Consider the following 16514-nt stretch of genomic DNA (forward strand, 5'->3'; position numbering starts at 1 on the left):
TCCCTAAAGGAAAGGAACAACCTGAAGATATTACCATCCTCCAGATAGCAGTTTAATAAGTTTAACTAGACTGTAACCTTCCAGATATTATGAGGGTCTGGAATACTCCCCCAGAATTCTGCAACTCCTCACAAGAGTGTGCAGAAATTGAGTTTGTGAGTTTGATACAGAAATACTAATTGAGACAATTCTAAAAATATATAGATTTATTTAAGAGCCGACATACAGTTAACAGCTGTTGAGTCATTCGCAACTTTAACAGTTCAAAATAGAAATAGCTTACATTTCTTATTCTCAGAGATCCTTATTCTCAAATATTAAATTCGTATATTTTTACATTTCTATTATTCTTAATCCAGAATATCCACCAAAATCAAATAAGAGTACCTTTTTGATCCTTGAGCCTTAAAGAATTAAAAACTTACAGAGCCTGTCTCTGAAGTTGAGAATCGCTTGCCCTTCCCAGTGACTTCTGACTTTCCATCTGAAAAGCTCTATTTTTATACCTTTTTTTTAGTGGTTTACCCTTTGAAATTTTCTGTTGACATAAGCTAATTATCTCTAGTCATCTTCTGTTGAATTCTTTTCTATTCTTACTGTCAATTTAGCTGTTGATTCTCAGAATCCTGTCTGCTGTATAGGTGTTTCAAAACTTAGCAAAAAAAACAATATGACAGTAGTATTTATTTGATGTCAATCTTATCGAAGGTCTTCCATTCAATTTCTAAATCACCTCTGCTGTTTGAAAGCAGACATCATGACTCCTATGTGTTCCAAGTTCAAAACAAACACAATTTGATTGCTTGGTGTATCTATTGAAGTCATATATTCAAAGTTTTCTCTTTGTACCTTTTACAACATGTAAATCAAAAACACAAACACTTCATCTAGGGTGTTCTTTGCATTTCTTAGCTACTTCAATTGGTTGCATATATAATCGTGTTTCCTGTTTCTCATTTGATGTTACTTTTACGAAGGCACATGGTTTTTTAATATTCTATGATCCTGTTCGAAGTGGTATTTTTAACACTTTACTTGGGCATTGCTATTGTGTTGGTTCCATACTGCAGACATTCTGGAAGCAAGCCTTTGTTTTTTCAATAGGGCCTTTGCCTCAGTATTAACAATCAATTCCCATTTCAAAAGCTTGTGTGGTGTTTACAACTTTTGTGTTAACACTTCATTTTATCTCAGAAGCCTGTATTGACAGCCTGTGTTGCCGAGGCTTTCCAAACTTTTAAACCCAGTATGTTATGTATTAATAATATCAGAAATCTATTCATAGGATGGTGTATCTCTTGGAATATGGCTATTTCCTTTACATTTTAGGGTTGGAGCATTATCCGTTGTGACACATTGGAGGCATTTGTTTGTCCACGGTTCCCCTCTTACTTTCTTGGGCATTTGTCTGGGTCTTGTGTGGGATCCACAACTGGGTACCAGACTGCCTGGCACTCCCACCTTTGTTGGCTGCCATAGATCCACAGATGTTTCACTCAGATGGTTGCTGTGTGGAGGTTTGTGCTCCACCATGGTGCTGGAGGAGGAGGGGGAGGGGGAGGGGGATGGGGTTGCACCATCTTGCAGCTAGCAGTGATGGTGCTCTAGCCTGCAGATCACATAGAGATTCACTCCCTGGCGAGTGGCTCTTAAAGCATAGGCTCAGATCAGGAGGGACTGTGACTGGGAACACCACAAAAAGAATGTGACATAAATGTTGTTAAACCATTGCATGAGAAAGCAATTGAAATAAATTTTAAAAAGGGGAACATCAACCTCTTGGTTAGGAGTTTACTGGCACCTTGGGACTTTTTACTATGTTAAAGACGCTATATAAATACAAGTTGCTGTTGTTGTGGTGGTGTAAAATATGCAGAAGAGAGTTCAATTAAAAAATTTTCAACAGCAGTCTTTTGAAGAACTCTTGGTGAGAATATGGTGTTCAGTCTTATAAAAGCAGACTTCCAAACTTTACATATTATTTAATCAGTTCCTAAACTAGAAACCCCATTGTATAAAATTTAAGGACATGCAGCTTTGATTTTCTCCTGAGATTAATACAACTGTAGTAGAGTATAGTTTATTTCAAAAGTATTTACCTCCTGTAATGCTTGACTGCCAGGTGGGAGATTTGATGCATCTCATTGGAAGCACTTTTCACTCCAATTACATAATCTGAGCTCTCCGTAGTTACAAGTTATCCCAGCAGCTGTTTACTGTACAGGTTATAGCTCACCGCTGCTTTCTCCCGGCTCTACGCACTGTCAATGGCTGCACGCATGGGTGTGCTTTGACGAGGGCGGTAAGAGGACCGGCGAGCTCCAAATGGATGAGTGTACATCAATTCGACGTTGCACGCCAATTGATATCACGCTCTCGGTAATTAAAATATTGCAGCCCGTGCAGACAACAGCAGCGCTGCTGACCTGCCCAATATGACTGCGTTCCACACCGGAAATAAGCGGAAGCGAGGTGGCCGCCATTTTATCCACAAAATAGCATTGAATTTCTAGGCCTATATGTTTCAATGAGATCACCTCTCATTCTTCTAAATTCTAGTGAATATAGGAACATAGGAACAGGAGTTGGCCATTTAGCCCCTCGAGCCTGTTCCGCCATTCAATGAGATCATGGCTGATCTGCAACCTAACTCCATATACTCGCCTTTGGCCCATAACCCTTAATACCTTTGGTTAACAAAAATCTATCAATCTCAGAATTAAAATTAACAATTGATCTAGTATCAATTGCCATTTGCAGAAGAGAGCTCCAAATGTCTGCCACCCTTTATGTGTAGAAGTGTTTCCTAATTTCAGTCCAGAAAAGTCTGGCTCCAATTTTTAGACTGCCCCCTAGTCCTAGACTCACCAACCAGTGGAAATAGTTTCTCTCTATCTACCCTATCTGTTCCCCTTAATATCTTGAAAACTTCGATCAGATCATCCCTTAATCTTCTAAATTCCAGGGAATACAACCCTAATTTGTGTAATCTCGCCTTGTAATTTAACCCTTGGAGTCCAGGTATCATTCTGGTAAACCTACACTGCACTCCCTCCAAGGCCAATATATCCTTCCGAAGGGGTGGCGCCCAGAACTGCTCACAGTACTCCAGGTATGGTCTAACCAGGACTTTGTATCGCTGAAGCATAACTTCTACCCCCTTGTATTCTACTCCTCTAGCTATAAAGGCCAGCATCCCATTAGCCTTTTTGATTATTTTCTGTGCCTGTGCATGACAGTTTAATGATCTATGCACCTGAATCCCCAAGTCTCATTGGTCCTCCACTGTTTTTAGCTTTTCACCATTTAGAAAGTACCCTCTTCTATCCTTTTTAGGTCCAAAGTGGATGACCTCACATTTGCCTACATTGAAATCCATTTGCCACAGTTTTGCCCATTTGCTTAATCTATCAATATCTCTTTGTAATTTTATGCTTCCATCTACACTGCCTACAATGCCACCTATCTTTGTGTCATTGGCAAATTTGAATATGCGGCTGTTTATCCCATCATCTAATTTGTTAATAAATACTGTGAATAGGTGAGGCCCCAACGCATATCCTTGAGGGACACCTTGATGGGATAAACAGCCACCTCAATCATATCCTGCTAATTAGAGTACCTACCCATTATCCCTATTTAATTAGGTTTGTCAGGCATGTCCTACCCTTTACAAATGCATGCTAGTTCTCTCTGATCAGCTGAAAATCTTCGAGGTGTTCAGTCACCCGAGCCATAATTATAGACTCTAGTAATTTCCTGACATCAGATGTTAGGCTAACTGGTCTATAATTCCCTGGTTTCCCTCTTTCGCCATTCTTAAATGGCGGAGTGACGTGCGCAATTTTCCAATCTAAAGGACCGTTTCCTGAGTCAAAAGAACTTTGGAAGATTATAGTTAGGGCATCTGCAATTTTCTCACCTAGTTCCTTTAAAACCTGGGGATGGAAACTGTTGTGTATGTACCTTTAAGAGAATAACTGGTCTCAGACTGCAGTACCGGCAGTGACCACCCCTGTATAAAAGGCGCTAGAGAGCCTCTGTTGTTTAGTTTCGTTTATGCCTTTCACCAGTAAAGATCTGTTTGTTTTCTCTCCTGCTAGTCCGTGTTTCAATCATTCACGGACTTAACACTGGCGACGAGTTAGAAACGAACTTACCTGCAACTCAGCAGCAGCTCCGATGACGTTGTTGAAGGTCGGAGCCAGAAGAAAGAAGAAAAAAAAAATAGGCCATTGAAACTCGAGAAACGGGCGTCGACCGTCAATCATCGATTTCAAAACTTGCAGGAGAGACTGTCCAGAGCCAGGCTGGGTTCCTCGGTCCGTGGTTTCCCAGCTAATCGGGCTGGTGGCAGGTAGTGCTCTGATCCTTCCTGGGCTGCGGCGGGCTGAAGCTCGATCGGGTGGCTTTTCAACGGGGCCGGGCAGCGAGTCGGGAAGCAAGGAGAGAGAGAGAGGGTGGAGCATACAGGGCGCGGCAGGTGTTTCGAAGCTGGGCAGCGTTCGGACCTCAGAAGAGGGAGGGAAGTGTCCCAGAGGGTCCGCTCCATGACAGGAAAATAATAAAAGAAAAAGAATACGCGCAAGAAACCATGGAAAGCAGCGCTAACAACAGCGGGGAAGAAGGAAAAGCGTGGGAGGCGCCATTTTGTTAAATCGGAGAAGAAGGCAAAGCGCGGGAGGCGCCATTTTAGATTTGCAAGATGCTGAAGACTGGCTGTATCACTGCTTTTGATAATACATTAGAGGACTGGACCACGTATGTGGAAAGAGTCGAGGTATATTTCGAGGCAAACGATATAGCGGAGGGGAAAAAGGCATCGATATTGTTAAACTTAATGGGCGCTAGAACGTACGGCCTATTGCGGGACCTGATTACTCCAGCCAAACCGAAGGCGAAGAGTTTTAACGAAATTGTTGCTGTTCTACAGGAGCACTTAAACCCTGCACCGCTGTTGATAGCAGAAAGATTTAAATTTTACAGGAGAACTCAGCACAAAGATGAGAGCAATGCTGAGTATCTTACGGAACTACGCAAGCTATCAAAGCACTGCCAGTTCGGAGCAGGACTGGCAGATACCCTACGGGACAAATTTGTCTGTGGACACCTGAGTGAAGGAACACAGAAGAAGTTACTCGCAGAAAAAGAGCTGACGCTAGATAAGGCTTTCAGCGTGGCAGTATCGTATGAAGCAGCAGCCAGGGGAGCTGCAGAAATTCAACAAAAACCACAGGAATACGGCACCCACGAAATGACACGGGGATTTGCAAAATGTTATCGCTGCGGCAGAACTAACCATGACCAGAAGGACTGCTGGTCCAAAGACAAAATATGCAGACAATGCGGGAAGATTGGACACATTGCACGAGTTTGTAGGTCTGGGAAGAAGACCAGCGACAACAAAAAGGCTACTAAGGAACAGTACAAGAAAGTACAAAAGATGACGGACAGTAGTTCCGAAGACCAGATGAGCGATAGTGAATCCGGAAACAGGAGATTAAGCTGTCTCAAACTTCACAATGTAATCGCATTGTCACCGAACCATTTGGGTCACTCTCACGATAGCAGGGTCCCAAGTTAAAATGGAATTGGATACAGGATCAGTGCTAACCGTCATGAATCGACGAGACTACGAGCGGCTATTTTCACACATACCCTTGAGAGAGACATCCATCGTCTTGACGATGTATACGGGGCAAAAAGTATACCCCAGAGGAAAAATAAGGGTGCCTGTCGAATACAATGGCAAGAAAATACGGAAATTGTATCTCTACATACTGCCAAATGGTGGACCACCGTTATTGGGACGGGAATGGATCAGGAAGATAAACTTAGATTGGCATTCCATTCATGCAATGACGGTGGACGGTTAAAAAGATGAAGACGTCACTCCTGGACGATTGTCAACAATCTTAGCTAACGCCAAAGAGGTATTTCAACAAGAACTGGGCACGCTTAAAGGCGTAACCGCCTCGATAAAAATAGAAGAGAATGCAGTTCCCAAGTTTTTCAAAGCGAGACCAGTACCATATGCAATTCGCCCAGCCGTCGAGGCAGAGCTGGAGAATCTGGAGAAGGCGGGCGTGTTGTCTAAGGTCGACTGGAGCGAGTGGGCGACACCCTTCGTTCCTGTCATGAAGGAAACGTTAACCAATAAGTCCGGAGAGCCAAGGAAGATTCGCATCTGTGGGGATTTCAAGGTGACGGTGAACCCTGTCCTTCGCACAGTACAATATCCTCTTCCAAGGATAGAAGAAATCTTTGCCTCGCTGTCTGGAGGGAAGCGTTTTACAAAAATTGACCTAGCACAAGCATATTTGCAGATGGAGGTTGAAGAGTCCTCTAGGGAGTATCTCATGATAAACACTCACAAAGGTCTTTACCAGTATCATCGATTGGTATTCGGAGTAGCATCGGCTCCGACGATATGGCAAAGAGCGATGGAACAAGTCCTGCAAGGGATTCCGGGGACTCAGTGTTGCTTGGACGACATCCTTGTAACAGGTGAAGATGACAGTGAACACCTTAACAACCTAGAACAGGTGCTCACTAGACTACGGGAACATGGGCTGCGCGCCAACCGCCCCAAGTGCGAATTTTGTAAGAAACAGATATCGTATTGTGGCCACGTGATTGATGAAGAGGGGTTACATAAGTCCCCTGACAAAATTGAAGCGGTTGTTAAGGCCCCGAACGGGGGTAGCATGGAAATGGAGCGATGATTGTAAACGTGCTTTTCAGAAGAGTAAGAACTTAATCACTTCGAAGGAAGTATTGGCTCACTACAACCCAGCACTGCCAATCAGGCTGGCGTGTGATGCGTCTCCCTACGGCATTGGGGTGGTACTGTCACATAAATTCCTTGATGGTTTGGAGAGGCCGATAGCTTTTGCGTCATGCTCGTTAACTTCTGCCGAGCGTAACTACTCCCAGATTGACAGAGAGGCCCTCAGCCTAGTGTGGGGGGTGAAGAAGTTCAATCACTATCTGCACGGTCAAAAATTTACTCTACTAACCGATCATCAACCTCTTGTCTCCATTTTCAACCCTCAGAAGGGCGTACTGATAATGACAGCACAACGGCTGCAGAGGTGGTCCCTTTTCCTAGGGGCACACCAATATGACATCGAGTACAAAGGAACTAAACAGCATGGAATTGCTGATGGATTGTCACGTCTACCATTGCCGACGGTGGAAGAAGAAGACCTTGCAGTGGATCCAATGGAGTTATTCCACTCGACCATAGTCGAATGTCTCCCTGTGACGAATGCAAACATAGAAAAGGAAACAAGGAATGACCCGACACTATCACGGGTCTATGATTTAACGGTGAAGGGATGGCCAGCACATGGCGAACCACTGCTGCCTGCATTCTCGCCGAGAAGAGAACAGCTGTCAGTGTGCAGAGGAACCTTGATGTGTGGATCCAGGGTAGTAATTCCACCTAAGTTGACGGATAGAGTGCTCAATGAGCTTCATGAGGGTCATCTGGGCGGGGTAAAAATGAAGAGCTTAGCCAGAGCGTTTGTGTGGTGGCCGGGAATCGATAGAGAAATCGAAGAGATGACCAAGAGCTGTGCAGGATGCCAGAAGATCCAAAACGCCCCACCACAAGCTCCTCTGCATCCATGGGAGTGGCCCTCATCTCCATGGCAAAGGGTGCACATTGATTTTGCTGGTCCCTTCATGGACTCGATGTTTTTAAGGAATGGGCTGCCTGAACAGATTTGCTCTGACAATCGCGGTGGCATAGTGGTTAGCACTGTTGCCTCACAGTGCCAGAGACCCGGGTTCGAATCCGGCCTTGGCTGACTGTCTGTGTGGAGTTTGCACATTCTCCCCGTCTTTGCGTGGGTTTCCTGTGGGTGATATGGTTTCCTCCCACAGTCCAAAGATGTGCGGGTTAGGTTGATTGGCTATGATAAATTGACCCTTAGTGTTAGGGGGATTAAATACGTGGGGTTACGGGGATAGGGTGGGATATGTGTTGGTGCAGGGGTTACGGGGATCGGGTGGGATATGTGTCGGTGCAGGCTCGATGGGCCGAAATGGCCTCTATCTGCATTGTGGGGTTTCTGTGATTCTGTTTCTGTGAATGGACCACAGTTTGTGTCTGAAGAGTTCCGGAGGTTCTTAAAGAACAATGGTGTTAAGCATTACACATCTGCCCCATATCATCCAGCCACTAATGGATTGGCCGAGAGGTTTGTCCAAACATTCAAGAAGGCTATCAAGGCAATGTGTAATGAAGATATACCCCTACAACACAAGGTGGACAACTTCTTGTTTGCCTACCGGAATGCGACACATGCGGTTACCAACCAAACTCCAGCCATGATGTTCTTCAATCGAAGACTACGATGCCGCTTGGATTTGGTTAAGCCAAACGTCCGAAGAGATGTGGAGCACAGGCAGTTTCAGAATATGAATGAAAGGCCGACCAGGAGTTTTAAGATAGGTCAACCAGTTTTGGCCCGGGACTACCGCACTGAGAAATGGCAGCCAGGAACGATTTGTACACAACAAGGACCTCTCATGTATACCATGGACGTTGGGGAGAGCATTGTAAGACGCCATGCTGACCAGATTCTAGAGTCACTGGAAAACGTCAACTCCACACTACGATCTGATACACCTGGTAATGAAATCGACGTTCCAATTGCAGCTACAGCAGAACCGGTAATATTGGAAGCAGATGAACCAAACAACGACATTGATTCCGACTCAACATTGCCAGAAGAACCTGATACCCCAAAGAAGCGTTATCCAGACAGAATCAGGAAGCCTCCTCAAAGGCTGAACTTATAATTGCTTAAACTTAACCAATGTATCTCGCAACAGTAATTGTGATTGTAATTCGTTATCATTAGTTGTTAAATGAATGTTATGTACTGTTTATCTAAAAGGGGAGGAATTGTTGTGTATTTACCTTTAAGAGAATAACTGGTCTCAGACTGCAGTACCGGCAGTGACCACCCCTGTATAAAAGGCGCTAGAGAGCCCCTGTTGTTTAGTTTCGTTTATGCCTTTCACCAGTAAAGATCTGTTTGTTTTCTCTCCTGCTAGTCCGTGTCTCAATCATTCACGGACTTAACAGAAACCATCTGCTCCTGGGGATTTGTCACTCTTTAGTGCCATTATTTTCTTCATTACTGTTATTTTGCTTAGGTTAATTTTGTTGAGTCCCTGTCCCTGATTCAATAGTAGTTTCCTTGAAACTTCATATATGCTATCCTATTCCTCTACTGTAAATACTGATGCAAAGTAATTGTCCGCCATCTCCTTATTTTCATTGACAATTTCACCACTTTCAGTTTTTAAGGGACCAACATTGCTCCGACCACCCTCTTTTTCTTGATGTAATTGATGTGTTGATTTTGTTATCCCTTGCAAGTTTCTTTTCATACTCCCTTTTTGTAGCTCTTACTATCTGCTTTGTCAGCCTTTGCTGATCTTTGTATCTTTACCATTCGCTAGAATCTATGCTATTTTTTGCAGTTTTGTATGCTTTTTCCTTTAGTTTTATATTGTCTCTTGCCTCTTTAGTCATCCACGGCTGTTTTTTTAGTGCTCTTGCCCCTTAGGGTTACAAACTGATTCTGTATCATGTTAAATTCTTTATTGAACACTTCCCACAGATGTTTTATTGCTTTAACCATTAACAGATTTGCCCAGTTTACAGTGGACAGTCTCTGTCTCATCTCATTGAAGTCAGCCTTACCTAAATCTAAACTCTTAGTCGCTGTTTTGCGTTTCTCCCTTTCAAACAGTATTTTGAACTCGATCATGTTATGAACGCCATTAGATAAATGTTCACGCACCATTAGGCAGTTAACTAAATCTGACTCATTCCTCATTAATAAACCTAATATGGCATGCCCTCTTGTTGGTTCTAGGACATATTGTTGCAGAAAACCATCCCGGACACACTGAAGCAATTCACTAAAGTTCTGACATGTGCTAGTCTGCTTATCCCAATCTATAGCAAAGTTAAAATCCCCCATTCAATAACTCTGCCTTTACAACATGCTTGTCTAATCTCTGCATTTATACAATCTACCACTTCACAGCTGCTACCAGGGGCCTACACACAACTCTTACTGCAGTCTTAAAACCTTTTCTATTTCTTAATTCTACCCATAAAGTCTCCATTGCCTTCTTACCACTCGTTATATTCTCTCTTATCATTGAAGTGATTTCATCCTTAATCACTAAGGCTACTCCTCCCGCTCTACCATTTTCCCTATCTTTCCATTTGCCCTTATAACCTGGTATATGTAGTTCGCAGTCCTGATCGTCTTGCAGCATGTCTGAGTAATGGCTACCAGGTCATATCTTTCAAGTTGAATTTGCATAAGAACATAAGAAATAAGAGCAGGAGTAGGCCATTCGGCCCTTCGAGCCTGCTCTGCCATTCATTGAGATCATGGCTGATCTTCCGCCTCAACAACATTCACCGGCCCTATTGCCATATCCGTTGTTGCCTTTACTAGTCAGAAATCTAGTGACTTCTGTTTTGAATATACCCAATGACCGAGCCTCCACAGCCATCTGGGGTAGAGAATTCCAAAGATTCACCACCCTCTGTGTGAAGAAATTTCTTCTCATCTCAGTCCTGAATGGCCTACCCTTTAACCTGAGGCTGTGGCCCCTGGTTCTAGACTCCCCAGCCAAGGAAAACATTCTCCCAGCATCCACCCTATCAAGCCCTGTAATAATTTTGTGTGCTTAAATGAGATCCACTCTCGTTCTTCTGAATTCAAGAGAATACAGGCCTAGTTTACTCAATCTCTTCTCATACGACAGTCCCGCCATCCCAGGAATCAATCTCGTGAACCTTTGTTGCACTCCCTCTATGGCAAGTTTATCCTTCCTTAGGTAAGGAGACCAAAATTGTACACTGTACTCCAGTTGTGGTCTCACCAAGGCCCTGTATAATTGGAGTAAGACTTCTTTACTTCTGCACACAAATCCTCTTGTAATGAAGGCCAACATACCATTTGCCTTCCTAAAGGCTTGCTGCACCTGCACATTCACTTTCAGTGACTCATGTACAAGTACACCCAGGTCCCTTTGAGCATCTGCATTCCCCAATCTTTCACCATTTAGGAAATACTCTGCCTTTCTGTTTTTTCTACCAATGTGGATAACTTCACATTTATCCACATTATATTCCATCTGCCATGTTCTCGCCCACTCACTGAACCTGTCGAGATCCCCTTGAAGCCTCTTCACATCCTCTTCACAACTGACAATGCCACCTAGCTTTGTATCATCAGCAAATTTAGAAATGTTACATTTAGTCCCCTCATCCAAATCATTGATATAGATTGTGAATAGCTGGGGCCCAAGCACTGATCCTTGCGGTACTCCACTAGACACAGAGTGCCATCCTGAAAAAGACCCGTTTATCTCTACTCGTTGTTTTCTGTCTGTTAACCAATTCTCAATCCATGCTAGTATATTACCCCCAAATCCATGTGCCCTAATTATGTTCACCAACCACTTGTGTGGGACCTTATCGAAGGCCTTCTGAAAATCCAGATACACCACATCTACCGGTTCCCCTTTGTCTACTCCAGTAGTTACATCCTCAAAGAACTCCAATAGGTTTGCCAAACAGGAGTTCCCTTTCATAAATCCATGTTGACTCTGCCCAATCTTACTATTAGTTTCTAAGTGCCCAGTTATTGCATCCTTTATAATAGATTCCAGCATTTTCCCAACTATGATGTGAGGCTAACAGGTCTGTAGTTCCCCGTTTTCTCTCTCCCTGCTTTCTTAAATAGCGGGGTTCCAATCTGCAGGAACCGTTCCAGAATCTATAGAATTTTGGAAGATGACAACCAATGCGTCCACTATCCCAATGGCCACCTCTTTCAAAACCCTAGGATGTATGTCATCCGGTCCTTGGGATTTATTGACTTTTAGTCCTATTAATTTTGCTAGTACTGTTTTTTTAATAATATTAATTTCTTTAAGTTCCTCATTCTCACCACACCCTTGGTTTTCTCGTATTTCTGGGAGGTTTGCAGTTCATTCAATTTTTTCCTTATACTCAGTGTGCTTGTATAAAGAACATTTATTTGGGCCACACACCCTAACCTGCCCTTAAGCGCTAATGTTTTACATGTTTCTTCTTTCTCTCTCCTGGTTTAATCACTTTAAATCTTTTAGTATTCCCTTTACCTGTCGTGCCAAAAGCACAATTTCTGACTGTTACTCTACTCTCTTCCCTTTCATTTGCTTTTGAACTATTATTTATACTACATTTTCCACTTGGGCCCTCCCCCCACCCCACACCCCCACCACACCCCTACCCCCACACACCCATTTACTAGTTTAAAGTCCTTGTGACAGCCCTATTTGTCCTTTCCATTAGTACCCTGGTCCCAGACCGGTTCAGATAAAGTTCCTTCCTGTTCCAATGCTGGTGCCAGTGTCCCATGAAATGGAACCCTTCTTTTCCACTCCACTCCTTCAGCCACATGTTACATACATACGAACATGTGAATTAGGAGCAGGTGTAGGCCACTCGGCCCCTCGAGCCTGCTCCGCCATTCAATAAGATCTGATTACTCCACATTCCTGCCTACCCCTGATAACCTTTCACCCCCTTGCTTATCAAGAACTATCTACCTCTGCCTTAAAAATATTCAAAGACTCTGCTTCCACCACCCTCTGAGGAAGAGAGTTCCAAAGACTCACGACCCTCTGTGAGAAAATGGTTCTCCTCATCACTGTCTTAAATGGGCGACCCCTTATTTTTAAACAGTGACCCCTAATTCTAGATTCTCCCACAAGAGGAAACATCCTCTCCACATCCACCCTGTCCAGATCCCTCAGGTTCTTATGGGGGAAAAATTTGGTTGCTTTGCGCCTCCCGGGCGCAGCACCGGCAAGGCCTCAGCAGGAGGTTAGCGGTGGCAGTAACCGTTAGCACCCCAAGGCGTTACGCCACTGGTGATGACATCATCGCCGTGCGCAGCGCCCCGCTCACGCCCCAGCAGCAATCTTCGGGAGTGCCCCCTGACTTACAGCCGGATGCTATGTCCGATGCAATCAGGGGGGCCTACCTGTGGCCGGGGCAGCGCTATTTAAAGGTGAGGTGCCGGGCGGCCATTTTTGTTGCTGGCTGCCTGCCAGCACCTGCCTCTGCTGCCGTCCCTGGCCTCCTGAGCACTCCCCCCCGCCGCGGAGTGCCAGCTGCGCTCCATGAGCCCGGCACTTCTCTTGAGTGCTGGGCTCCTTTGCCGGCACGCCGATCCCGGTGGCCCAGCTGGGCCCCGGGTCACGCTGCACAAGGCCTCACCCCTTTCAGAAGGGGAGGAAGGCCTGCAATATCATGCCGCGATATTCCCCCGCAGTGCCCCAAGAGGGAGGCTGGGTGCTTCCAGTAGAGCCCTGCTACCACTCAATTTTGGCTGCGGGGTCACTAATTCTTTCGAGATGCTATTATTAGTGCCCCGGTGAAGTTAGCGCCCCAAAGGGGGCGCGACTCCATTTTTCCCCCTATATGTTTCAATCAAGTCACCTCTTACTCTTCTAAACTCCAGCAGATACAAGCCTAGCCTGTCCAACCTTTCCTCATAAGGCAACCTGCCCATTCCAGGTATTAGTCTAGTAAACCTTCTCTAAACTGCTTCCAATGCATTTACATCCTTCCTTAAATAAGGAGACCAATACTGTACACAGTACTCCAGATGTGGTCTCAGCAATGCCCTGTATAACTGAAGCATAACCTCCCTACTTTTCTATTCAATTCCCTTCGCAATAAACGATAACATTCTATTAGATTTCCTAATTATTTTCTGTACCTGCATACTAACCTTTTGTGATTCATGCACTAGGACACCCAGATCCCTCTGCATCTCAGAGCTCTGCAATCTCTCACCATTTAGATAATATGCTTCTTTTTTATTCTTCCTGCCAAAATGGACAACTTCACATTTCCCCACATTATACTCAATTTGCCACTCACTTAACCTATCTATATCCCTTTGTAGCCTCCTCAGGTCCTCTTCACAATTTACTTTCCTACCTATCTTGTGTCTTCAGCAAATTTAACAACCCTTCATCCAAGTCATTTATATAAATTGTACAAATTTGAGGCCCCAGCACTGATCCCTGTGGCACACCACTCGTTGCATCTTGTCAACCAGAAAATGACCCATTTATGCCTACTCTCTGGGGGTGATTTTAACTCAGGTGCGGGATGGTGTCGTGTTATCTGAATTTCGCGTTTCCCACACAAATCTAAATGGATGTGGGAGATTGATGCAATTTTAACTCAATTAGCCAATTGATTTCCAATGTGTGGGAAGCCTTTGCAAATGGCTTTTTCATGACTGAAAGTCCCCTCCGATGACGCCATCAATGCTGCTGCATTTAAAGTCCACAGCAAGCCTTGCTTCTTCTGCAGACTGCCAAGCTTCTTGACTGTGCAGTGTGAGCGAGCTGCAGCAAATATGACAAGCAGGAGGGCCAGATCAGCTCCTCGCTTTGACGAGGTGGCACTGCAGGCATTAGTGGATGGGGCTAGGGCCAACAGGGAGGTGCTGTTCTCTTCATCAGGGAGGAAGAGGCCTCCCACTCAGAACAAGGCAATGTGAATGCAGGTGGCTGAGGAAGTCAACACCTTGGGAGTCACCTGCAGAACCTGGATACAGTGTAGGAAAAGATTTCATGACCTTCAGCGCTCTGGAAAAGTGAGTATGAATTTCCCATCACCCTCAATCTGATCCCCATTGCCTTTCCTCACCAGCACTCAGCTTTAGCAATCTCTTCCCCCACATCCCACTTGACACTGAGATCCATGCACCCTTACCCATTCCCTCTCTCTCTATGCTCACATTCACATAACTATTCGACCATGCAGCCCTCACAGTCCCTATCACTCTGATGCTTTGAACACAAATGACAACACACAGGGAGGACACTTGGTCTTGCAACCTCACTCCATCTTTATCTCCTTCAAAGTATCTATGCTATGCAATCTCTACACTCACTCCTTCAATCTCACTCAACCTCCACTTGTCTCCCTCATTGCAGGAAAAGAGAGCTCACAACAAAAGAGAGCGAGCCAGGACAGGAGGAGGGACAGCCTCAATAGCCCACCTGACCCCCTGGGAGGAGGCCATCCTGGAAATTATGGGAATAGAGGATGATTCGTGCATGGGGACAGACAGACGGGTGTAACACAGCAAGCTGGTGACAGAAAAGTTTCCCATCTCTCTCTTTGACATTACATGAGTCGCTAATAATGATTGTGAAGCTATAACAGATGGACTTATAAGCATCTGCAAAAAGCTACATGCATGCAGCCTTTGGACCACATCTCTGACTCTTTCCTTTACTCCCCCACAGGACCATCACAAGCATCCGTCACCCCTAGTCAGGAAGAAGAAGCTGAGCAGCCAGACTCCTCAGAGGAAGCTGCAACCTCTGAGGGCGCAGCATCAGCAGAATTCAGCGCACCCAGCACCAGCACAGACACTCACACCTCGGTGGGACTTTCGGGACATAGAGTAGTGTTGTCACCTGGTGTATCACAGCTCACAAGTGAGCATCAGCAGATTGTGGAGACAGGGACAGCAGTGGAGAGTCCTAGTCGGAGGGCACAGGACTCTGCCAGCTCGGCTCAGCAGCATGTCGACTCTTTGCCTCTGGGTCCATCCATAAGGTCAGAGGTGATGAAACTCCAGGCACAGATGCAGGAGTCACTGGCAGGTTTTGTTTCTAAGGCCGCTGCGAGTGTGGAGTGAATGGAGGAGTCCATAGCGAACATGAGCAAAGCCTTTGTAGAGTCATTGGCGCATGAACACATCACCACGGAAAGGATGGCTACCTCCGTGGTAAGGCTGGCTACCGTAGAGGAGAAGATGGCTATGGCCATGGAGGAGCTTAGTCGCCAGGGTATGGAAAACATGTTCATTGTTCAGAATAGAATGACATCTCTTGAGGAGCGATGGGCATCTATTAAACAGAGAAACCAGACCTTCATGGAAGTCCTTCTGAGTAGGACTTCCATTGCAGATATGGGTCCCCATGGCCCCCCTGATGTGCAGCAAGGTGCTCTCCAGCCACTTCCAGGTGCTGGCCCCTTCTGGCCTGTGCAGCTTCTGGTGGGTGAGCAGCAGCCTGGCGCTCCTGCTGATGCTGCTGTTGCTGGTGCTGCTGTTGTTCCTGGTTCTGCTGCTGCCACGGCTGGTGCTCGAGCTCCTCTAATGCCCAGATGGGAAGAAAATAAATGGCTCCCATGCTTCTGGTATATGCCCCGTTTAGGAAGCGCTGAGTGAGGGTGGTGAGAGGGGTTTCCCAGGAGGTCTCACTGGAGATGGTTGTGAGACTCCAACCTTCCACAGGTGTGGTTAAGCCTTCTAAATGTTGCCCCAGACCTGAGACCACTAAGTCCTGCCACCTGCAAATGATGGCTGATCAAATCTCCTCTTTAATGGTTGACCTGCAGTTGATAGCCAGCAATCCAATAGTGCTCCCGCCAGGTTTCACAT

Source organism: Somniosus microcephalus, chromosome 10 (genome assembly GCF_052327205.1).
Source record: "Somniosus microcephalus isolate GS21.2 chromosome 10, FLI_Smic_1.0, whole genome shotgun sequence".
NCBI lineage: Eukaryota > Metazoa > Chordata > Chondrichthyes > Squaliformes > Somniosidae > Somniosus > Somniosus microcephalus.